General features: G+C 44.4%; 1 protein-coding gene across 5 annotated transcripts in view; it reads right to left on the bottom strand.

The window, feature by feature from the left end:
* The window catches only part of pdf (peptide deformylase, mitochondrial), a 64,606-nt gene that overhangs the window by 30,226 nt on the left and 9,590 nt on the right, over window positions 1–24,790 (bottom strand). For 2 of the 5 annotated variants that reach the window (XM_088379688.1, XM_088379682.1), the window contains exon 2: window positions 11,361–12,140. The exons of 2 other annotated variants lie outside the window; for them this stretch is intronic. The gene's annotated coding sequence lies outside the window, so the exon portion shown is untranslated. The remainder of the gene's footprint in view (window positions 1–11,360; window positions 12,141–24,790) is intronic. One more of the 5 variants, XM_088379683.1, reaches the window with a different exon arrangement.

The raw sequence follows: 24,790 nt of genomic DNA on the forward strand, positions 1-24,790 counted from the left end.
TTATAATAATAAAAGCATTCTAAAAACATATTTACAGTGTGTATACTTTAGCTACGTATATACATACACCCGCACACATGCACACACACGCACGCGCACGCACACGCACGCACGCACGCACGCACGCACGCACGCACGCACGCACGCACGCACGCACGCACGCACACACACACACACACACACACACACACACACACACACACACACACACACACACACACACACACACACATTTTCCTTTCGGTTTTTCCTCTCAGGGGTCGCCACAGCGAACCATCCGTTTCCTTCTCACCCTATCACCCTTTTCTCACCCCACCTAACTTCATGTTCTCTTTCACTCCATCCATAAATATGGTCACCGTGATTTTCGGACTAAAAGTCGCTCCGGAATATAGTAGGTCGCATTAGCCATAAAATGCACAATAACGTGAAAAAGAACATATATAAGTCGCTCCGGAGTACAAGTCGCATTTTGGGGGAAATTTATTTGACAAAATCCAACACCAAGAACAGACATGAACGAGCAACAACAGGCTAAACGATAGGTATGCTAACGTGAAAAAAACACAAATGAAGAGCTGAGAACGGGCCAGACGTAACATTCAGAGTTATTCAAATAACTATTACTGTTAGGGTTTTCCAGGTTATCTTTATCATAGGATTATGTTGGAATGCAACAGGTAATAAATACCTTACCTTGTCCTCCTTATCACAAGGTCGTAAAACATCCCCTGACATGTTTAGAATAGAGGACAAGGGCTTTAGCCAGTTTACCCAAACCCCCACTCTGTTTCTCTTAATAAATATCCCATCGCAGGAACGAGGGTTCAGACTTCATTCTGGAGTGAGTGAACTCTCCACCTGCAGGTGTCTAAAAGAACTTGCTTGTCTCCCGTGTGGTTCTTGCAAAATATTGTTTGAGTGAGCAAATCTCTAACATTTTGGTGCCGAAACCCGGGATCTCTCATACCCATCATCTGGCTGACGGAGGACGACGCGCTGTACACCGTCGACGGGCCAGCGTCCATTAGCCGGACCTGGTAAAGAAAGACCTGGGAAGGAAATTCTTCGCTGGGCCAGCATCTTAGGTCTGCCTTCGTCTGACAGAGGTGGATTGACGGGACCCGGCAGTGCAACGAACCAGGGGACAAGTAAGTTAAGGGCCTGAAGTTGTGTGATTGTGTTGTTGTTTGTGAAACGCGTAAAAAGGTAGAAGTGCACAGGAATAAGTAAATTTTGTGGAAGGAGGGGGTGTTGTAGAGTCCCCCTCTGGATGAGGTGTCTCTTTTGGAGCAGTGGTTCTCAAACTGTTATAAAATCTCAGTACCTCCGTGGATCATTATTTGACGACCACTATTCTAAAGAGTACAACCTCGCGTTGGCAGGGCTGGGGACAAGGACTTTTGTCTTTAGTTCCAGGGAAGGTGGGGGGTGTTGTAGAGTCCCCTCACTGGATGAAGCAGCTCTTTTTTTTTTTGTGTAAAAAGGAGGACTTCGCGTTGGCAGGGCTGGGGACAAGGACTGTTGTCTTTAGTTCCCAGGGAAGGTGGGGGGTGTTGTAGAGTCCCCTCACTGGATGAAGCAGCTCCCTTTTCATGCAGAAAGGGAGGACTTCGCGTAGGCAGGGATAACTTGTGTGATTGAGTATGTGACTGGTAGGATAAATTGACTAAATAGCAGTTCTAGCATTGATCCACGGCAATAATACAAGCTAGTAATTTGTTGAAAGGTCAATTTAAACCTGCATTGAGGATCCTCAAATAAATAAATAAATAATAATAATAATAATAATATTTTTGAGAAAAAATAAATTGTATAACCTAAAACTACTAGAATTAATATGGGAAATAAAAACGGTAAATCTCTACCTCTTGACGGAGATGAGAAGTACATGGCGAGTAGATTTCTTAATTGTATGCAATATATGCCAAAGTGGAAGAAAAAGTATGGAGTAGAAGGGAAGTTGAGAGTTGAAGTGTGGAAGATAGTAGTTGATGTTTTGGAAGAGAGTGTGGATAAAAAGAAAAATGGACTGAAAAAGAAAAGAGAGAGAATTGGATTGTGCTAAAATGTGGTTAAAAGCTTCACAAGAGAGAAGAGAACAAATCCAAAAGACAAAAGATAGAAAGATGAAAGGTGATGAGGCTGAGACTATGTTTGTCAGGCCGGAAGACAATGAGGCCACAGTGCGCAGGCGCACTGCCGCGGCCACGGCTCCAGCCGAAGCTCAAGTAGAGGAGCAAGAGGGGCCTTCCGCTCGTACACAAAACTTGTATCCAAGCTTAACAAACCTGCAGCCCCCCCCATATAACAGCAAAAGAAGTCAGGGTCACATTAGTAGGAGTCCTGTACAAACAAGAAGTTTGACCACTGCTGCTAGATTTTCTCAAAATTTAGACAAGGTTGATGTATGCCCAATGATACAGGTGCCAAACCCTAATGTAGGGGAAGGCCAACTCCCACATACATATGTTTTCCGGCCATGGACTTTGGAAGAGGCAAGAAAAGCAGTTGAAGGGGTTACCCCTGTTGCTGAAGACCCAGATAAATGGGCAGAGGACATGGCTGGAATTATACATTCCTATAGACTGAATGGACATGAGGCAGGAGAAGCTGCAATGTCCTCCTTGGGAAAAGACTGGGCGAAGGTTAGAGGAAATTATACAGGTAGAAATAATCAAGGGCCTTTTCCCTATCCCATTGAGGAAAATCAATTGGGAGGGGAGTATGCAGCACAATGGAATGGTCTTGTGCAAAGAGTGCGAACTATATTTCAAAGACGAGCGAATTATGGTCATTTGGCAGGAATAAAACAGAAGCCTGGCGAAGATACTGATGATTTTCGTTTGAGATTTGAAAAAGAATTCAGGGTGCATAGTGGCATCCCATTCAATGATACAGCTGAGAGTGCTTATCAACAACAGCTTAAAAATGCGCTCCTCACTAATATCCGCCCTGAAATAGGCAACTGGGTGAGGAAACATTTGGTGGAAGTGGACGTTGCAAGTGTGACTACAACTATGCAATGGGCCAGACATGCTGAAAAAGTGATCAAAAAAGGCAAAAGTTCTGATGTATTTCATCTAGATAATGATGATGAACTAGATGAAGATACAACAGTCTTCTTCCAAGGGTCCCAGCAAGGCAGAGGAGGAGGTAGAGGCCAACAAGGTCGCAGGCCGCCATATAATTCAAAACCCCCACGAGATTCTGACAACTGTTGGAACTGTGGGAAACGTGGCCACTGGTCAAAAGACTGTTTTAGAAAAAAACAATATCAATCAAAGGGTGCAGGAAGGGGCAGAGGAAAGGCCAAATTCTCAGCATGACTAGATCCCCCCCCTTTGACCTCTGGTGCTCCTATAGAGGAAGAAATAGTAGATGTCCATACAGCATGGGACATTCTGAGTGCATTAAAAGAAAAACCATATGTTACTCTAAACATTGGAGGCAGTGATGTCGAGTTTTTGTGTGATACCGGGGCTTGTAAAACCGTGATAAAAACTAAAGTCCCAAATCTAAAAGCCTCCCAAAATACTATTTGGGTGAAATCTGCTGATGGGCAGGTACACAAGGAGAGTATCTCTAATCCAGTTGAAGTGAGAGATAAGGAAACTGGAAGCATGGTTTCAGTTTCGATTGTCCTATCTCCAAAATGTCCCATAAACCTGCTGTGACGAGATCTGATGACTCGGTTGGGAATTGCAATAATTCCAGTAAAGGATGGCATGCGAGCATGTAGAGTGAGAGATGTGGACTCATATGCTGCACAAGCAGGTGAACAGATTTACTGCTCCTATGCCATCCCTCCTGAACGAAATCCTAAACTCCCAAGCAGATTGCTGAGTGAAGCTCGAAAACAATTGTCCCAACCTGAATCAGAAATGATTTGTACTGAATTACATGTCACCATGAATATTCTCACTGATCCACAAAATGACTATATTGGAAGTTTTCTCAGCGACACAGAAGTAACTTTAATAATCACTGCTCTGTACACTGATCGCAGGTCATTTGCGGCTGCCGCTGTACTCTTGCCCGCTCCTCAGAAAGACAGATACAAACTGTCGGCTGTACCCCACATCTCATTGTTTAAACCTCACAGTATAACGTGGGCAGATGTCGGTTCCCGAATTAAACTTGCTGGATCTGTGACTGATTATGAGGACAAAGGTGATGGGTGGAGCTACAGTACCAGTTGTGACGTGTGGAAGCAAACAGTGTGTGAAGTGGCTGTAGGCAGAGCAGGCGCTTGTGCGCTTCCCTGACTAGTTGACATTTGTTTGAATGAAAAGGAGGAGGGGGAATTGGCTGGGCTTCCTGAAAAACTGTGGACCAAGGGCCCATCTGATGTAGGACTTTTAACATCCATTTCCCCAGTACAGATCAAACCAAGACCAGAGTGGCGTCCGAGAGTTAAGCAATATCCTTTAAAACAGGAGGCAATAAATGGGATTGCCCCTGTTATAAATGATCTTTTGGCAGGAGGAATCATTAGGGAATGCTCGGATTCTCCTTGCAACACTCCCATTTTTCCAGTCCAAAAGGCCGACAAAATTAATTGGCGAATGATACAAGATTTACGAGCAGTGAATGATGCAGTGCAAACAAGAGCACCCAATGTGCCTGACCCACACACACTTCTGAACACTTTGAAACCTAATCAGAAGTTTTTCACAGTAATTGATCTCAGCAATGCATTTTTCTCAGTGCCAATTCACCCAGACTCACAGTTTTGGTTCGCTTTTACCTTTAAAGGACAAAACTATACATACACCAGATTGCCACAAGGATTTGCTGATAGTCCAACTATTTTCACTCAAGCTATCATGGCCTGTTTGGCTAATTTTCAGATGTCAAACAAAAGCCAACTTCTAGTTTATGTAGATGATCTCCTGGTAGCCTCTGAAACTGAAGCTGCTTGCAAGGCAGACTCCTTAGCATTGTTACACTATCTCTGCAAAACAGGGAATAAAGTGAACAAAAATAAGTTACAATGGGTCCGACAGGAAGTGAACTATTTAGGTCACACTTTGTCGGCTTCTGGAAGACAGATACAAAGTACCAGAAAGCAGATTATTTCAGATGCACCGAAACCTGAAACAAAAAAACAAATGATGTCATTTTTGGGGCTCTGCAATTACTGCAGAGCATGGATCCCACATTATGCGGAGAAAACACAACCGCTGCTGGATATTGTGCATGGAGTTCCCATGACAATGACAGAAAAAATCATGTGGACACCAGCAGCGGATGATGCTTTTGTAGTGCTGAAACAGGCTCTGGTAGAAACCACAACTCTTATCTTGCCAGACTACAATAAAACCTTTGTGCAAACAGCAGACTGCAGGAATGGTTTTATGACCTCAGTGTTGCTGCAGGGTCATGGCAACAAACTAAGACCAATTGCATTCTATTCAAAAAAACTGGATCCAGTGGCTCTGTCTTTGCCAGACTGTGTTCAAGCAGTATGCGCGGCAGCACTTGCAGTGAGACAATCTGCAGATGTGGTGCTCTTTCACAAAATGGAGCTGCTAGTTCCACATGCTGTAGATGTGTTGCTGCTGCAAAGCAAAATGAACTTTTTGTCACCAGCCAGACATCTGTCCTACACTGCTATACTTCTGTCACAACCACACATCGTGATAAAGAGGTGCACAGTCCTTAACCCAGCAACGTTGATTCCGTTGCCAGGGGATGGAACACCACATAACTGTTTGGATGCTACAGAACATCTACAGCTGCCCAGAGAAGATTTAAGTGACACGCCGCTTGATAAAGGGGAAAAGTGGTTTGTGGATGGATCATGTTCAAAGGATCCTAAAGGAAACAATCAAAGTGGTTATGCAATTGTGAAATTGCCAAACCAGATTGTTGAAGCAGAGAAGCTTCCATACACCAGGTCAGCACAGGCTGCTGAGCTGATTGCTCTAACAAGAGCTTGTCAATTAGCGGAAGATAAGGAAGTCACTGTATACACAGACAGTCAGTATGCGTTTTCTACTCTGTTCTATTTTGCAAAACAATGGGAGCGCAGAGGGATGACAACATCAACCGGTAAGCCGGTTACCCATGCCTCCTTGTTAAAAGACTTGTTGCAGGCCATTCTTTTACCTGCTAAACTAGCTGTGTGTAAATGTGCTGCTCACACCACAGGCAGTGATGAAGTCTCAAATGGAAACAAATTAGCAGACAAAATTGCAAAAGAAGCAGCTGCAGGGAGACATGGCCATGAATTTTTTTTAATGGGTTCAGATGACACACAACTGGCAGATATGCAGGGCAATGCTCCAATGGTGGAGAAACGAATGTGGACGACAAAAGGTGCAATAGTGGATACAGATAATATCCACCGCATCAATGACAAACCTGTTTTACCAAAATCACTTTTTAAGGCAGCAGCGCTTGCGACACATGGGCTTTGCCATGTGTCGACAGGAGGGATGAAGACCATCATAGATCAACAATTCACTACCTTTGGTTTAGATGCTTACTTAAAAAAAATTTGTAAAGCATGTCCTGTTTGTGTGAAACATAATCCACAAGGAAACATGAGACCTAAGAGAGGCTCATTTCCAAAACCCTCTTATCCATTTCAAATCATGCATATGGATTTCATTGAACTCACACAAAGTGGACCTCACAAATACTGCCTAGTGATGATTGATGCATTTTCCAAATGGGTGGATATAGTTCCATCTAAACGCGCAGATGCCTTAACAGTGGCAAAAGCCATCTGCAAAACCATCATACCAACTCATGGCATCCCCCAGACCATTTACAGTGACAATGGTCCACACTTTGTGAACCAAGTTGTGCAGAACATGGCTGTACACCTTGGAATAACGTTAAAAAACCACTGTGCTTGGCATCCTTCGAGCGCAGGCCTGGTTGAACGGGCAGATTTGACCATCAAAAGCAGGTTGAAAAAATGCATGGAAACAACAGGCAGACCTTGGCCAGAGTGCCTCGACTTAGTGAAGCTCTATATGAGAATTACTCCCACTTCAGAAGGACTAACACCTTTTGAAATCATACATGGGAAACCATATAGACTACCAGTGTTCCCTGCAGATTTGCAAAAAGCAGATGAAGAACAGACCTTGGCAGATTATCTAATCAGGACGCTCAAACTGAAAGATGTGTCAAATGCAAATTTACTGCCGCCTGATCTCTCTCCCTCACAGGTGGACAACCCCATCAATCCAGGAGACTGGGTCTACATCAAGGTCATCAAAAGAAAGAACTGGGCCAGCCCACGGTGGGAGGGACCGTTTCAAGTTTTGCTTGCTACTCCCACGGCGATTAAAATTTCTCAACGGCCCAGTTGGATTCACCTCAGCCACTGCAAGTTGCAGAGAGTGCTGGACCCCTAATTCGGAGTGGTGGGGAAGGCTAACTACAAAGGGGCCCCATTGTTTAGGGTGAGGCGTCTCAATGTTGGTGAAGAATCCATCGATCCCCACTCCGCTAGGCGAGGGGATGTCCCGGTGTCTCTGCCATCCTAGTAGCAACGGGGCTCCATATGCCAGATGGATCCTCTGCTGCGTTGTGGTTGGAGCGTGCTATGGTCTATTGACTCATCTGAACAGACCAAATGACAATGTTGCCCGTGGTAAACGATGGTCACATGATGAGAACTTTGAGGACTGGTCATGGGACCCCAGAAACCCATACGAAACCAACACTTGGTACCGGTATGTCAGGTTCACTGTGAGAGCTCACACACAGGAGGGATGCTATGTGTGTTCGAAACTCCCCCCTTCCTCCACGCAAGTTCGCTTGGAGGCGAGAGCAATGAATGTCACTGAAGCAAAATGTATGGCATCCATGGGAGGAGTTGGATATCAGCACCGTGCCGTCGCAGTCAAGGATGCCGACCCTTACCGCCCTGGGCTTGCTGACGGTGCCTGTGATCAGCTATTCTGGACAAATCTCAATGTGACTGTTAAAGGGCGAACAATACCACAAGTGGCCTACACAGAGAGACCAGCTGGAGTGAATTACACATGTTACATCCAAGGTAACAAGACCCACGTCTGCATTAACGACGACTGCTCTCCAGGAGGAAACTGGATGGGAGCTCTGGACATCACCGATGAGTGTCAAGATAAGAGAGCCATTTCAGGTGGTGAGGGCTCGCCAACCAACATGGCTACACCATCGAATGGAACATACTTCATACAGAATGGGTGGTGGCTTTGTGGTCACAAGGTTTATCCGATGCTGCCCGCCAACTGGACAGGAGTGTGTGCACCAGTGTGGGTGACAGACCACACCTACAGGATACGACACCATTTGTTGACAGGAGCACATAACTCTACTGGACGTCGACGCAGGGCAGTTGCAACCTTTGACCCTCATGACCCTGTCTGGGGTGCGAACGTTCCAGATGACCATAAAGTATGGTCCGTCGGAGACAAAGTTGTCCTTGCGCTCTTTCCTCAGATTGGGGTTGGGAAACTATCGCTCTTCATCGAGACACTGAACTATCGTTTTCAATCCTTTGTGAATCTCTCACTGCAAGTCAACGATGGACAAAATAGAGAGATTCAGGCTATTAGACTGATGGTCTTGCAAAACAGGATGGTTCTGGACTTGTTGACGGCAGCACAAGGTGGTGTGTGCCACATCATTGGGACTTCCTGTTGCACATACATACCAGGAGAAAATGACACCCACATAAACGACGCCATGAATTCGCTGAAGAACTTACAGCAGGCCATGTCTAAAGACAAGGTCCCACATCAGTTTGATTTCTTTTCATGGCTATTCTCTGGCAACTGGTGGCAACTGCTGTTGAAATTGCTGTCTCCTGTGCTTGTTGTGCTGGTGGTGTTGTGCTTGTTTACGACCTGCGTTATCCCAATTTTGAAGTCTGCTGTGTCGAAGTTTGTGTCCTCTACTGTAGCCCAGGTTCATATACAACTTCTTAGAGATGACGGATGTGATGACGATAATGAAACATGGATTGCGTAGATGCTGTTCTGTTGAGCATGTTTTACAGAAACTTGATGATTTGACCATCGAAAATGCTTCGCAAGTGATGGATACAATGATGTACTGTTTCTGTGATTTTCTTTTTATTTTTTTTATTATTGATAGCATTCTGGTCGCCTGTGGCAACGGGGCCGTGTAAGAATTTTCCTGCTAATAACATCTGGCCAGCAGGTTTTTCGCTTACACAATAAGTTTGATTTGGGGTATTGAGGTAATGCCTCATCTTCACTGGAAAGTGTTGCTATCATTGTTTGTTGTTTTTATTTTTACCATTCTGCTTTCTTCATTATACGTATATATGTTTTTTTTACTTTTCTTTGTTGTTTGGGGTAGCATAATCATATGATAAATCAGGAGGGAGATGTTAGGGTTTTCCAGGTTATCTTTATCATAGGATTATGTTGGAATGCAACAGGTAATAAATACCTTACCTTGTCCTCCTTATCACAAGGTCGTAAAACATCCCCTGACATGTTTAGACTAGAGGACAAGGGCTTTAGCCAGTTTACCCAAACCCCCACTCTGTTTCTCTTAATAAATATCCCATCGCAGGAACGAGGGTTCAGACTTCATTCTGGAGTGAGTGAACTCTCCACCTGCAGGTGTCTAAAAGAACTTGCTTGTCTCCCATGTGGTTCTTGCAAAATATTGTTTGAGTGAGCAAATCTCTAACAATTACATAAATAACACATTTATAAAACCATCTGTGTCACTCCAATTCATTAAATCCATCGATCGTCCTTTATAGAAACGATGCCGCGTATGCGCCGCGCCGCTGAAGTCCAAATATTCTAAATATTCCACAGACCCATATAACGATATATAAAGTATATAGCAAATAACTATCATATAAACAAAATTATTATCAAACCATCTGTGTCACTCCAAATCATTCAATCCATCAATCAAATTCCTCGTCCTTTGTCAACAATGCCGCGCATGCGCCCTGACGTCAGCCTTGTCGTTATTCCACAGATCCAGTATATAACTATATTATAGCGTTAACAAAGCACAAGGAAAGACGTGGGTTTGGTAAACGTCTCTTTAATTAACAAAACAAGAGTTCAACGAGCCAACAAGTACTGAACTGTAACGATAAAAACATACAAGTTGCTATAGGAAATAAAATATATCAAATAACTAACAAATAGTTCACCACCACACGGCCCCAAGCACCGGCGTGGACTTCTAGGTGTGTGGCGGCGTGGACCTCTATCCCCGGAGGTGGCACTTCCAGCCACGGAGGTGGAAGAGAGCTCCATAGAATAGGACCGGGTGTGCGTAAAAGCCATGTCCGAGCCCCATCCACCGTCCCCGGACAGCCACCCGGCCGAGCGCCGGTCCACGACTTCCATCCACGGAGGTGAAAGAGAGCTCCATAGAGTAGGACCGGGTGTGCGTAAAAGCCATGTCCGAGCCCCATCCACCGTCCCTGGACAGCCACCCGGCCGAGCGCCGGCCCCCGACTTTCAACCACGGAGGTGAAAGAAAGCTCAGTAGAGTAGGACCGGGCGTGTGTGAAAGCCATAATAGTTTTTCAAACCTGACGTCACCACTGACGTCACTTGAAATTCAAATTACAGTAATCCCTTGCTACATCGCGGTTCATTCATCGCAGTTTAATTTTTTTTTCTTTTTGAATTTTTTACAATTTTTGAAAAAAATCACATATAAGTCGCTCCTCAGTATAAGTCGCCCCCCCACCCAAACTATGAAAAAAACCCGCGACTTATAGTCCGAAAATTACGGTAGTTAGCTTAGTTGTAGCGTTCCCTGCTTGACCTTTGAATGAAAATGGCTGATGAACGCTGTGATGAAGAAGGTTCTCGCAAAAGAAAGCGTAGTAGGAAGCGAGTCGTCTGGTGACTGTAAAAAACTTCAAATACGACGCTCGTGCATGTGAGTGTGGAAGAACAACAGGGAGGGGTGGGGAAGAGGGACCTGCGCTTGTGCAGCATTCAAAAATGGACAAATAGGTAGTGATTTCTGACCTGTCAGGAATATCGTCTGTAATGCCTTTAACATCATATTTGAATAACGTTTTGAGTTTCCGAAAAGGTTGTTCAAAAGTGTCTTTTGGTTATTCAGAATGCACTAAAAAATATAATGTGCAGTCGGTGCACCAAACGGACATGGTGCATTAGTTGCATCAAGGCTTGGAAAGAGGTTAAGGTGCTGTAGAACACAATCCGGGTGTGAATGGGTGAATGTGAAACTTATAATGGACAAATAAAAGCATGACACTCTGGCACCCCAAAAACTCAGCGAAAAAACAAGGCCGTGAATTGTGAGCAGCAATATAAGCAAGGTAACACTGTAATGAATAATTTCCAATTCAGAATTAATTCTACGCAACATACCTGTAGGGCATATCCTCGCAGTCTCTCTTGGACCATACATAGTTCCCACTGGACATCACTGCTATGATTCTCCAGGGCCGTCTGAAGGAGGTAACACTCGCACCGTGCAAGAAAAAAGGCACACGAGAGGCAAAGGAGATCATCCAAAATCAATGAACCGACTGTGTGTAACTGGAGATAAAGCTGCTCCCGCCATGTTGAACATTGGTATCCTAGCAAGCCAAACAGTTTTTCAATCTGTGCCACTGACAACACAGGTTTGATGTAGTGTGTGAACATGCCCGAGTACATCTGAAAGACAAGAGAACCAAACACGATATGAAATTATTTCTTTCCCATTAAATACTGCAGTAGTTATGATTTATATAAACATAAACACAAAGCATTTTAAAAAGCAATTAACTTTGACAACTTTGTACTCTTCCCTCCAGGGTCCAAGATAGAGGTTCAGAGCTGCTTGTTCCAGAATCTCAAATGCTTTGGCAAGGCCACGCAGTCCTCTTCTTGCTATCACTTGTTTGGCGCTACCCAATTTAGGTGCTTATGTGAATGTTGCTTCCACTTTGAGTGAGTCTTCCATAACCTTTAGAGGGTCTAGACTCGAGCAGTGGGTTTCTAGAGCATTATTGTGTCTCAACAGCTCCTCCACCTGCTTCCAGAGCTCCTCATCCCTGCAAGCCAGGTATGAGCCTCGTTTCACTATTTGCTGCTCTAACGTGTGATCATAAGCAGCCACTAAATGTCGCACTCGTTCGTGAAACATGCTCATCTTGGGCTCAGCTGAGAATGACAAGAAAAACATGACAAATAATGACATAAGGATTGCACAGACAGGCAGATAAGTGAGAGCAACGCATACTGTCTAATCAACTTTTTTTTACTGAATCCCTTAAATAGATTATTAATATTTCTGGCATGTATCATGAGATTAAAGAGCTGCCAACCAAGTGAAATTCACTTGTATCATGAGATTAAAGAGCTGCCAACCAAGTAAAATTCACTTCCAGAACACTGTCTGAATTAGAATATTTGTAACCTTTCGTCAAGAACATTATTGCGGGACCTTGTTTCAGCAGTATATCATTGTTGTCCTGTGAAACAAAGTGTGTAGTGCTGTATACGATTGAAATGTAATTCGTTCACTTGTTTGGTTGGTCGTAGCATTACGTTTATCGATTTATAACTTTGCAGACTTAAGTGTGTGACCTCACCGGACGCATTTTATTTATTTATTTTTTTTACACGGGAACTTATCACCTGTCAACGGGTGTAGGCAAAATCCTGCTTTCTACTAATAAATCCTACTTCCTACTAATGTCGCAAGGAGGCTGAGTCTTTGACGTCAGCCATTTTTTTTTTTACATTGACCTTCTTCATTTTCATCCTGTTATTTTACGTTTGTATTATTTATTCAAGTTTATAATGCAGAGTCAGTTCCAGGTAAATACTAACTCATTTCAAACTAACCGCACCCCAGTACAAGTCGCATTTTTGGGGGAACTTTATTTGACAAAATCCAACACCAAGAACAGACATGAATAGGCAACAACAGGCTAAACGATACGGTATGCTAATGTTACATAAACAAACGAGGAACTGAGAACGTGCCTGACGTAACATATTAACAGTTATTCAAATAACTATAAAATGAATAACACCTTTATCAAAACATCCATGTCACTCCAAATCATTAAATCCATCGAAATCTTCATCTTCTGTGGAGTCTGCTGACTCCAGAAGTACATGCGGCGCTGAGGTCAGACTCATCGTCAGTTGCAGTTCCAATTGTTCCGCAGGCCTATATTACTAAACAAGACTGTCTCCAAAAATTTGAATATTGTGATAGAGTTCTTTATTTTCTGTAATGCAATTAAAAAAACTAAAATGTCATACATTCTGGATTCATTGCAAATTAACTGAAATATTGCAAGCCTTTTACTATTTTAATATTGCTGATTATGGCATACAGCTTAAGAAAACTCAAATATCAAATTTTCGGACTATAAATTGCGTTTTTTTTTCATAGATTGGGTGGGGGGCGACATACTGAGGAGCGACTTATATGTGAATTTTTTCAAAATAAAAAAAAAAAACAAAGTGAAACCGCGATAAACGAACCACGATGTAGCAAAGGATTACTGTAATTTTAACTTCAAGTGACGTCAGCGGCGCGGCGCGGCAGTTGTTTACATAAAGGACAAAGATTCGATCACGGGAGGACGAAGGGCCCCACGTACTACCGGCATCATTAGCGGATTTGTTTGTAAGTGACACGGAGGACAAAGAGTTTGAAGAATTTAATGATTTGGAGTGACACAGAAGGTTTGAAAAACTATTATGGCTTTTACGCACGCCCGGTCCTACCCTACGGAGCTCTCTTTCACCTCTGTGGATCAGGGATGAGAACGGCAAATGGAAAAAAAACACTGAAAAGTAGTCTGGGGGCCGCATGCCCCACTGGGGGCCACAGTGGCCACAGGCCCCTATTGGGGGCCACAGGGCCCAAAGGCCCCCCATTGGGGGCCGCAGGGGGCCAGGGGCAACGCCCTGGAAGGGGCTCAGGGGGCAAAGCTCCCTGGAAACTCCTGGATTTTGGCAGTATAGCAACCCCAAAACGATTAATTTCATCACTCAATTTCAACAGTTTTGTTAAAAAAAATATTCCTGCTTGGTGGGCTACCAAGGTGAATATAATGCAGTCAAGCCTCGGTTTTTGAACACAATCCGTTCCAGAAGGCGGTTCAAGAAGCGAATCGGTCGAATTCCGAATTTATTTTTCCTATTACAAATAATGGAAACATTTTTAATCCATTCCAAGACTTTTTAAAGCATTTTTTCATTTGCGCATTTTTGTCCGATCGCGCAACTGCAGCGCACTGCCGAACGCGCAACCGTAGCGCGTTGCGGTCTGTGACAGAGCCGTCACTGAAATTTAGAAAGTATTTTTAAACTCCTGATGTACTTTCCAAAATTCAAGTGGACCTAAGTGCGCAGGGAGCTTAATTTTGTCCGATCGCGCAACTGCAGCGCACCGCCGAATGCGCAAATGTAGCGCGTCACCGATCGCCCAACTACACCGCGCTGATCGCATTATTGTGACAGAGCCATCACTGAAATTTAGCTTAATTTAGTCCCATTGCGCAACCACATTCACAATCACTGTCGCATTGCTTTAAGAGCGCCTTTGTGTTCCGAGTTGATGACGCTGCTCTCGAGCCATGCCCATCTGAAGCAGTTCCTGATCCCGTTCGACTTGTCTATTTCCCTGGCACGATCCTCGTCTTTTTTCTCTAAAACTTACGCCATGCTGGCTAAAACTTTTGCTAATTGGGCAAATGAGTAGGCTTTAGTACTTTGTTAACGCTACAATATAGTAGTTATATACTAGATCTGTGGAATAACAACGAGGCTGATGTCAGCGGCGCACGCGCGGCGTTGTTGACAAAGGACGAGGAATTTGATTGATGGATTTAATGATTTGGAGTGACAGATGTTTTGATAATATTATTGCTTATATAATAGTTATTTGATATATAATTTATATATCGTTATATGGGCCTGTGGAATATTTTGAAGTGCAACCGCCGTCAGCGGCGCGCACCCGGCCGGTATTGTTGACATAAAGGACGATCGATGGATTCATTGATTTGGAGTGACACAGATGGGTTTGATAATATTATTGCTTATATAATAGTTATTTGATATATAATTTATATATTGTTATATGGGCCTGTGGAATATTTTGAAGTGCAACCGCCGTCAGCAGCGCGCACCCGGCCGGCATTGTTGAGATAAAGGATGATCGATGGATTTATTGATTTGGAGTGGCACAGTTGGTTTTATAAACGTGTTATTTATGTAATAGTTATTTGAATAGCTCTGAATGTTACGTCAGGCCCGTTCTCAGCTCTTCGTTTGTGTTTATGTCACGTTAGCATACCTATCGTTTAGCTTGTTGTTGCTCGTTCCTGTCTGTTCTTGGTGTTGGATTTTGTCGAATAAATTTCCCCCAAAATGCGACTTATACTCCGGAGCAACTTGTGTTTTTTTTCACTTTTTATGGCTAATGCGACGTATATTCCGGAGCGACTTTTAGTCTGAAAAATACGGTATCTCAAAATATTAGAATATCATGAGAAAGTATACTAGTAGCAGAGATGGGGACTCGAGTCACTGTGACTTGGACTCGAGTCGACTCGAGTCGCTGTTTTGATGACTTGTGACTTGACTTGACAAAAAATGAAAAAACTTGAGACTCGACTTGGACTTGGAAGTTAAAGACTCGAGACTTCAAGATTCAAGATTCAAGAGTTTTTTATTCGCCATGTTTGAGCGTGCCAAACAAGGAATTTGACTTCGGTAAATCACAGCCTCTGTTCAACATTTAGGTGACTAACAAGAACACTCAGGACATGTGAAGAACGAAAGATATTCTCAAACATCCCCTGATCTTAAACTCCCAAGAGGGCAAGGAAAAACTCAAAACTCCAGCTAGGGGAAATGAGAAACCTTGAGAAAAGACCACAGATGGTAGGGTCCCTCTTCTAGGAGACCAGGCTGCAATGGATGCAGAGAGGACACATAGTACAAACAGTGTAGACAAAAAAGGTGTGGAAAGCAGGATGTTATTGCACAGTAATGACTCTGAGACTCTAAGAGTGGTGTGAGTTCATCAGAGCGACAGCCTGGGGGAAGAAGCTGTCTCTGTGTCTGCTGGTTTTAGTGTACAGAGCTCTATAACGGCGTCCGGAGGGGACTTGACTTGAGACACGATGACTTGAATGACTGCAGTGTTATTTAGTTTATGTTTTCAGTTTGAATATAAAATTAATACATTTAAAAAAATAATATCGATAACACGGTAGGAGCGCAGGCTGAGAATGGTGTTGTCATGATTGGATCACTACCCTGTCAATCAATCAGTCGTGCCCTCTCTACCTACCGAACGTGTTTGTTGGAGAATCACACCCCCTTATATCAGACATGCGCAAACATGTTAGCGGGAGCTGTACCGCGAATCATCACCTTCGGCTATTGCAATTACTTTTATGACGGCCAAAGACGGACAGCACAGTGCGAGATATGCAACAAAAACATTTCTTCTTTCAGATTTTTTTCAGATTATTTTTTCATATTTGCAACTCAAATGTGTCAGACACTGTCGGCAGACGTTCATTTGTTTAGATTGACCTGTCAATAAATCATTGTATGAGGTCATTTCTTTTTTGTTTGATGAGATGGTGTATTTTACTGAATATCTGTAATTACAGTGTAAATCCAAATTATTGTCATATTTTTTAAACAGGTTAGACACATTGGACAATGATGGTTGCTTAAAGTTACTGATATCTTGTCTTTTCACTACTAAGATAAGATTCTGTGGGTAAAATTGAAATAATGAGGTAACTTGACTTGGACTTGACCGATTTAAGGACTTGACTTGGACTTGATTTGACCTATTTAAGGACTTGACTTGACTTGACCAAGAAAAAAAAGACTTGGGACTTACTTGAGACTTGAAGGTTAAGACTTGAGACTTACTTGAGACTTGCGCATGTGTGACTTGGTCCCATCTCTGACTAGTAGGGTATTCAACTAATCACTTGAATCGTCTAATTAACTCAAAACACCTGCAAGGGTTTCCTGAGCCTTGAAAAACACTCAGCTTGGTTCAGTAAACGAAATCACAAGTATGGGGAAGACTGCTGATCTGACTGCTGTCCAGAGGACCATCACTGACACCCTCCATCAGGAGGGTAAGACATAAAAAGAATTTTCTCAAAGAGCAAGCTGTTCACAGAGTGCAGTTTCAAAGCACATCCACAAAAAGTCTGTTGGAAGGGGGAAATGTGGCAGGTAACGCTGCAAAACCAAGAAAGATGACCGCAGCCTTAACAGCATTGTGAAGAAGAGTCGCTTCCAGAATTTGGAGGAGCTTCAAAGACAGTGGACTGAAAGCTGGAGTCCAGGTATCAAAAGCCACTGTTCACAGACGTGTCCGGGAAATGGGCTACAATAGCCGTATTCCCATGGTCAAGCCACTTCTGAACTCAAGACAACAGAAGAAACCTCTGACTTGGGCTATGGAAAAGAAACACTGGACAGTTGCAGAGTGGTCGAAAGTCCCCTTTTCCGACGAAAGCAAGTTTTGTATTTCATTTGGAAGTCAAGGCGCCAGAGTCATGAGAAAGGCTGGAGAGGAGCAAAATCCAAGTTGCTTGAAATCCAGTGTGAAGTTCCCACAGTCAGCGATGATTTGGGGAGCCATGTCAGCTGCTGCTGTTGGTCCACTGTGTTTCATCAAGTCCAGAGTAAATGCAGATGTGTACCAGGAGATTTTAGAGCACTACATGCTTCCGTCTGCTGAAAAGCTCTACGGAGATGATTTCATTTTCCAGCATGATCTGGCACCTGCCCAGTGCCAAAACCACCAGTAAATGGTGTACTGACCATGGTATTACTGTCCTCAATTGGCCTGCCAATTTCCCTGACCTGAACCTCATAGAGAATTTGTGGGGTATTGTGAAGAAGAAGCTGAAAGACACCAGACCCAACAATGCAAATGAGCTAAAGGCCACTATTGAAGCATCCTGGGCATCCATAACACCTCAGCAATGCCACAGGCTGATTGCCTCCATGCCACGCCGCATTGATGCAGTAATCCGTGCAAAAGGATTCCCAACCAAGTACTGAGTGCATTAATGGACATTTTCAAATGTTTGATTTTGTTTCGCTGTTATGTTTTTTTTTTTAACTTGGTCTGAGGAAATATTCTAATAATTTAAGATAGGATATTTGAGTTTTCTTAAACTGTATGCCATAATCAGCAATATTAAAATAATAAAAGGCTTGCAATATTTCAGTTTATTTGTAATGAATCCAGAATGTATGAGATTTTTCTTTTTTTAATTGCATTACAGCAAAGAACTTTATCACAATATTCTAATTTTCGGAGACAGTCCTGTATACTGTATAAACTACTATATATCAAATAACTAACATAAATAACAATTTTATCAAACATTCCGTGTCACTCCAAATCATTGTATCTATCAAAATCTCCGTCCTCTGTGTCATTTAAAAAAAACGCAGCTGCTGACTCCAGAAATACATGCGCCGCTGATGTTAGACTCATCATCAGTTGCGGTTCCAGTTATTCCACAGGCCTACTATAACTATATATAAACTTTATATCAAATGACTATAACATAAATAACAATTTTACCAAATCATCCGTGTCACTCCAAATCATTATACAGTCAAACCTCAGTTTTCGACCACAATCCGTTCCAGAAGGTGGTTCGAGAAGTGAATCGTTCGAATTTTGAATCTATTTTTCCCATTACAAATAACTGAAAAAAAATTAATCTGTTCCAAGACAAAAAAAACATCTTTGTTTCCATTGGCATTTTTCCATTGGCGCATTTTTGTCCGATCGCGCAACTGCAGCGCACCGCCAAACGCGCAACTGTAGCGCGCCGCCGACCGCGCAACTGCGCCGCGCTGGTCGCATCATTGTGACAGAGCCATCGCTGAAATTTAGAAAATATTTTTAAAGTCCTGATGTACTTTCCAAAATTTAAGTGGACCTCCGTGCGCAGCAAGCTTGATTAGTCCTCAAATTAACGAAAATACAATAACAACGAACGGAGTCAGTCGGCATCCGGGCCGCACGGTCGGGGATTCTAGGGTCCTCTCGGCTCATCTCGCGAGGTTCGACCACCGAATTTTGTCCGACAACCGAAGCAAAAAAATCTTAAATATTTCGTTCGAATTCCGATTTGATCGAGAACCGGGACGTTCGAAAACCGAGGTTTGACTGTATCTATCGAAATCTCCGTCCTCTGTGTCACTTAAAAAAAAAACGCCGCTGCTGACTCCGGAAATACATGCGCCGCTGACGTCAGACTCATCGTCAGTTGCAGTTCCAGTTATTCCACAGGCCTACTATAACTGTTAGAGTGGCGCTCACTCTAATTTAATTTTGCAAGAACCACACGGGAGACAGTATGCCCTTTTTAAGCACTTGCAAGTGGACAGTCATTCGTCGCTGTGCGTACAGCGATGATCGAATGAGGTCTGACTTTGGATTCTTGTATTTATTGAGAGAAAGCAGGGTGGGGGTGACATTGGACATGTTTGATGGTCACCTCAGCAACTGGTTAATCAGTGCGGAGGGTACCAGCTCATTGTTTTACAAGGTTGTGGAAACAGAAACGAGTGGAGCATTTCAGATGACTGAATGTTTCCACACCATTTGGAAAGTTTCAACAACTGAATGGTTAAACTTTTTAGACTCAAGGAAAGGTAAAAGGTTTAAACAAAGTTAATAATTCTAGTCTACATTGCAACATAATCATACGATCAAAATAATCTGTAAACCCTAACATATCCCTCCTGTTTATCATATGATTATGCCAACCCCGATCAATCAAACTTACGTAAGTAAGAAAATATAATGAAGAATGAGGAATAGTAAAAATAATAATAAAAAAGATCAATAAAAAAACTGACATGATAGGGGACGGGTTGGGGATCGTGAAGGGTGATACATGATAAAAACAACAAACAATGACTGCAATAATTTCCAGTGAAAATGAGGTTTTTCCTCAATACTCCAGTCCAAGTTTAGTGTGTGAGTGAAAAACCTGCGGCAAGATGTTTTAATGCAGGAAAAGTCTTACACGGTTCCTCTGCCTTAGGCAACCAGAATGCTATCAATAAAAAAGAAAAAGAAAAACACAGAAACAGTACATCATTGTATCCATCACTTGCGAGGCATTTTTGATGCTCAAATCATAAAGTTTCTGTAAAATATGCACGGCTAAACAGCATCATCGCAATCTTCTTTCCGCAGCGCATCATAGTCAGCACATTTGACATCTCTGATATGTTGTATTTGCACCTGTGCCATGGTAGAAGACAAAGATCTTACTACAGCAGACTTCAAACACAGGACAACACAGGTTTCAAATAAGCACAATAACACCAGCACAACAAGCACAGGAGTCACAAATTTCAACAGCAGTTGCCACCAGTTGCCAGAGAATAGCCATGAAAAGAAATCCCATTGATGTGGGACTTTGTCTTTTGACATGGCCTGCTGTAAGTTCTTCAGTGAATTCATGGCGTCATTGATGTGTCATTTTCTCCTGGTATGTATGTGCAACAGGGAGTCCCAATAATGTGGCACACGCCACCTTGTGCTGCAGTCATCAAGTCCGGAACATCCTGTTTTGCAAGACCATTAGCCTGAATCTCTCTGTTTTGTTCATTGACCTGCAGCGAGAGATTCACAAAAGATTGGAAACGATAGTTCAGTGTCTCGATGTAGAGTGCTTGTTTTCCAACTACGATCCAAGGAATAAGCCCATGAACAACTTTGTCTCCGACGGACCATACTTTATGGTCGTCTGGAACATTCGCACCCCAGACAGGGTCATGAGGGTCAAAGGTTGCAACAGCCCTGCGTCGACGTCCAGAAGAGTTGTGTGCTGTCGTTAGCTGATGTTGTATCCTGTAGGTGTGGTCGGTCACCCACACTCGTGCATACACTCGTGTCCAGTTGGCGGGCAGCATCGGACAACTCGTGACCACAAAGCCACGAGCCATTCTGAATGAAGCAGGTCCCGTCCGATGGTGCAGCCATGTTAGGGGGAGAGCCCTGACGCCTTGAAATGGCTCTCCTATCTTGGCACTCAGCGGTGATGTCCAAAGCTCCCATCCAGTTTCCTCCTGGAGAGCAGTCGTTAATGCATTCGTGGGTTTCATTTTCTTGGATGAAACACGTGCAGTCCATTCCAGGTAGCCTTTTTGTTCAGGCCACTTGTGGCATCTGTCGTCCTTCAACAGTCACATTGAGACTAATCCAAAAGAGTTTGATCACAGGTTCTTTTCTGTGAGTCCAGCGCGGTAGGGGTAGCGTCACTGACTGTGACAGCACGGAGTTGAAATCAAACTCCTCCCACAGAGGTCATGCATTCCGCTTTGGTGACAGTCATTGTTCTGGCCTCCAGGTGAACTTGCGTGGAGGAAGGGGGGGAGTTTGGAACACACAGCATCCCTCCTGTGTGTGGGATCGCACAGTGAACGTCACACACCGGTACCAAGTGTTGGTTTCGTATGGGTTTCTGGGGTACCATGACCGGTAAAGAGTTCTCATCATAGGACCATCTTCTTCCACGGTTAACATTGTCAATCAGTCCATTCAGATGAGCCCGCAAAGCATAGCACGCTCCAGCCACAACGTTGCTACTAGGATGACAGAGACACCGGGACATCCCCTCGCCTAGCAGAGTGGGGATCGATGGATTCTTCACTAACATTGAGACGCCTCACCCTAAACGATGAGGCCCCTTTGTAGTCAGTCTTCCCCACCACTCCGAATTAGGGGTCCAGCACTCTCTGCAACTTGCAGTGGCTGAGGTAAATCCATCTGGGCCGTTCAGCAATTTTTACTGCAGTGGGGGTAGTCAGCAAGACTTGGAATGGTCCCTCCCACCGTGGGCTGGCCCAGTTTGTCCTTTTTGATGACGTTTATGTCGTCTCAGTCTCCTGGCTTGCAGCAGTTGTTGACCTGTGGGGAAGAAAGATCAGGCGGCAGTAAATTTGCATTTGACACATCTTTCAGTTTGAGTGCTCTGATCATGCTATCTGCCAAGGACTGTTCTTCGTCTGCTTTTTGCTACTCTTGTAGTCAATTTTATTGCCCTGTTGAACTGGGCAAATAGGATTGTTTGCGGGAAGAGTTTGAGCATTTCCTAATTTTCCTAATGATCCCTCCTAACCAAAGACCATTTATGACAGGGGCTATCCCATTTATTACCTCCTGTTTTAAAGGAGATTCGCTGATCTTGGTTGGATTTGTACTAGGGTAATGGACATTAAAAGTCCTACATCAGATGGGCACTTTGTCCACAGTTTTTCAGGAAGCCCAGCCAATTCCCCCTCCTCCTTTTCATTCAAACAAGTGTTGATTAGCCAGGGAAGTGCATAAGTGCGTGCCCTTAACAGCTACACCACTTCCTCATAGCTTATTTAGTCACTTTTCAATCATCTTCCAATTGCTTCAAGCAAAAGTCTAAAAAAGCTTGAGAAAATTTTAACTTAATGGTATGACGCCAAATGTATTAGAGATTCCATATGTCGTAAAGTGTTGTATTACTATCTGTCCTATTCCCTCCCTCCTTCTGAGGCTTGGCAACGCCTATGCCTCACACTATGTCAAACTTTTTTTTTTTGGAAGATGTGTTCTTTACTACATATGATTCTATCATCATTTACATCTTCTGCATGTGTTACTGGTTCTCCAGTTTTTTCTCTAGTTATTTATCAATCCAAAAGCAACTTTTTTTTCTCAGCATTCAACTTACTCAAAATCACTCTCTTCAAAGTCGCACTACTAATTTTCCACAGTAGTCTCCAACAACTTCAACCATTTAACCTGTATTTTCCTTTCATTCAGGCAATCATTCGTCAATGATTCAATCAATCACGAAGTGCATCGATGATGTGACTTGCTCGAAATCCGTCGTCACTCGCGCGAACTGGAAGCCGTGGCTGACAGGGGCTGTCCTCAGACTGCTGAGGGCCAGGGACAAGGCTTTCAGAGCGGGGGATGAGGCTGGCTTGAGGACAGCAAGGGCCGACCTGTCCCAAGGCACCAAAGAAGCGAAGAGGGCGTTCTCGTGCAAGGTCTCCTCCCACTTCAAGGACAGCAAGGACGCACGTAGCCTTTGGCGGGGCATTCAGACCATCACGGACTACAAGCCCGCGCCGAGGAGCTGTGAGGGCGACGTCCGTCTGCTGAACGATCTGAACCGCTTCTTTGCTCGCTTCGACGCCCAGAACAGCACTTGCCCGCTGAAGAACACTCCCCCCCCCCCCACACGAGCAGCCCCTGCGCCTCTCTGCCGACGGTGTGAGGAGGGCGCTTGCCGCTATTGACACCCGTAAGGCGGCGGGCCCTGACAACATCCCGGGTCGAGCGCTGAAGGACTGCGCTGGGGAGCTGTCGGGTGTCTTCACGGACATCTTTAACGTTTCCCTGCAGCAGGCCATCGTCCCCTCGTGTTTCAAGGCTGCCACCATCGTTCCTGTGCTGAAGAAACCTGCACCGTCCTGCTTCAATGACTACCGCCCCGTGGCACTGACGCCCATCATCATGAAGTGCTTTGAGCGGCTTGTCATGGAGCACATCAAATCCGTTCTCCCCCCCACCATTGACCCTTTCCAGTTCGCGTACCGTGCCAAGCGGTCCTCTGAGGATGCCATCTGCTCTGCCCTCCACTCGGCCCTCACCCACCTGGAGAGAAAGGACTCATATGTGAGGTTGCTGTTTGTGGACTTCAGCTCTGCCTTCAACACCATTGTGCCGCAGCGACTCATCTGCAAACTCGACGAGCTGGGCCGCAGTACCTCCCTCTGCAACTGGCTACTGGACTTCCTCTGTCAGAGGCCTCAGGTGGTGCGTGTTGGCGACAAAATCTCCGCCAGCATCATGCTGAGCACGGGGGCCCCCCAGGGCTGCGTGCTCAGTCCATTGCTCTTCACCCTGCTAACGCATGATTGCACTGCGACCTACAGCGACAACCGCATAGTGAAGTTTGCTGACGACACGACTCTGGTGGGTCTCATCACAAAGGGCGACGAGACTCAGTACAGGTCTGAAGTTGACCTTCTGACCACGTGGTGCAAGGACAACAACCTCCTGCTGAACGTCAACAAGACCAAGGAAATCGTTGTTGACTTCCGGAAGGGTCACACAAAACACCTGCCGCTGATCATAGACAGTGCTGTGGTGGAGAGGGTGAGCTGCACCAAGTTCCTGGGGGTGCACATCAGTGAGGACCTCTCCTGGTCCGCAAACACCTCGTCACTGGCAAAAAAAGCTCAGCGCCGCCTGTACTTCCTGCGGAAGCTCAGGCGTGCATGTGCTCCTCAGGCAGTCCTGTCTACATTCTACCGTGGCACCGTTGAGAACATCCTCACCAGTTGCATTGCTGTCTGGGGTGGTAACTGTACTGAACAGAACTTGAAGGCCCTGCAGCGCATAGTGAATACGGCTGGTAAGATTATTGGTGCTTTGCTCCCCTCCCTGAAGGACATTAACGCCTCCCATCTCGCCCGCAAGGCAACCTCGATTGCGAGAGATGTGAGTCACCCGGCTCACTCTTTGTTTGACCTTCTGCCCTCTGGGAAGAGGTACAGGAGCCTGCGCTCCCGCACCACCAGACTCGCCAACAGCTTCTTTCTCCAGGCTGTTAGGACCCTGAACTCGCTACCCCCTTCTGCGTAGCGTGCGGCACTGTTGCGCTTTTTCTGGAATGTCTGCTGTACGCGCACTTGCTCCTTTTTTTGCTCCTCTTATTTATTTATTTATTTATTTATTTATTTATTTATTTATTTATTTATTTATTGTGTTATTTATT

Source organism: Syngnathus floridae, chromosome 6 (assembly GCF_059516105.1).
Source record: "Syngnathus floridae isolate MCC-2025c chromosome 6, RoL_Sflo_1.0, whole genome shotgun sequence".
Taxonomy (NCBI): Eukaryota; Metazoa; Chordata; class Actinopteri; order Syngnathiformes; family Syngnathidae; genus Syngnathus; species Syngnathus floridae.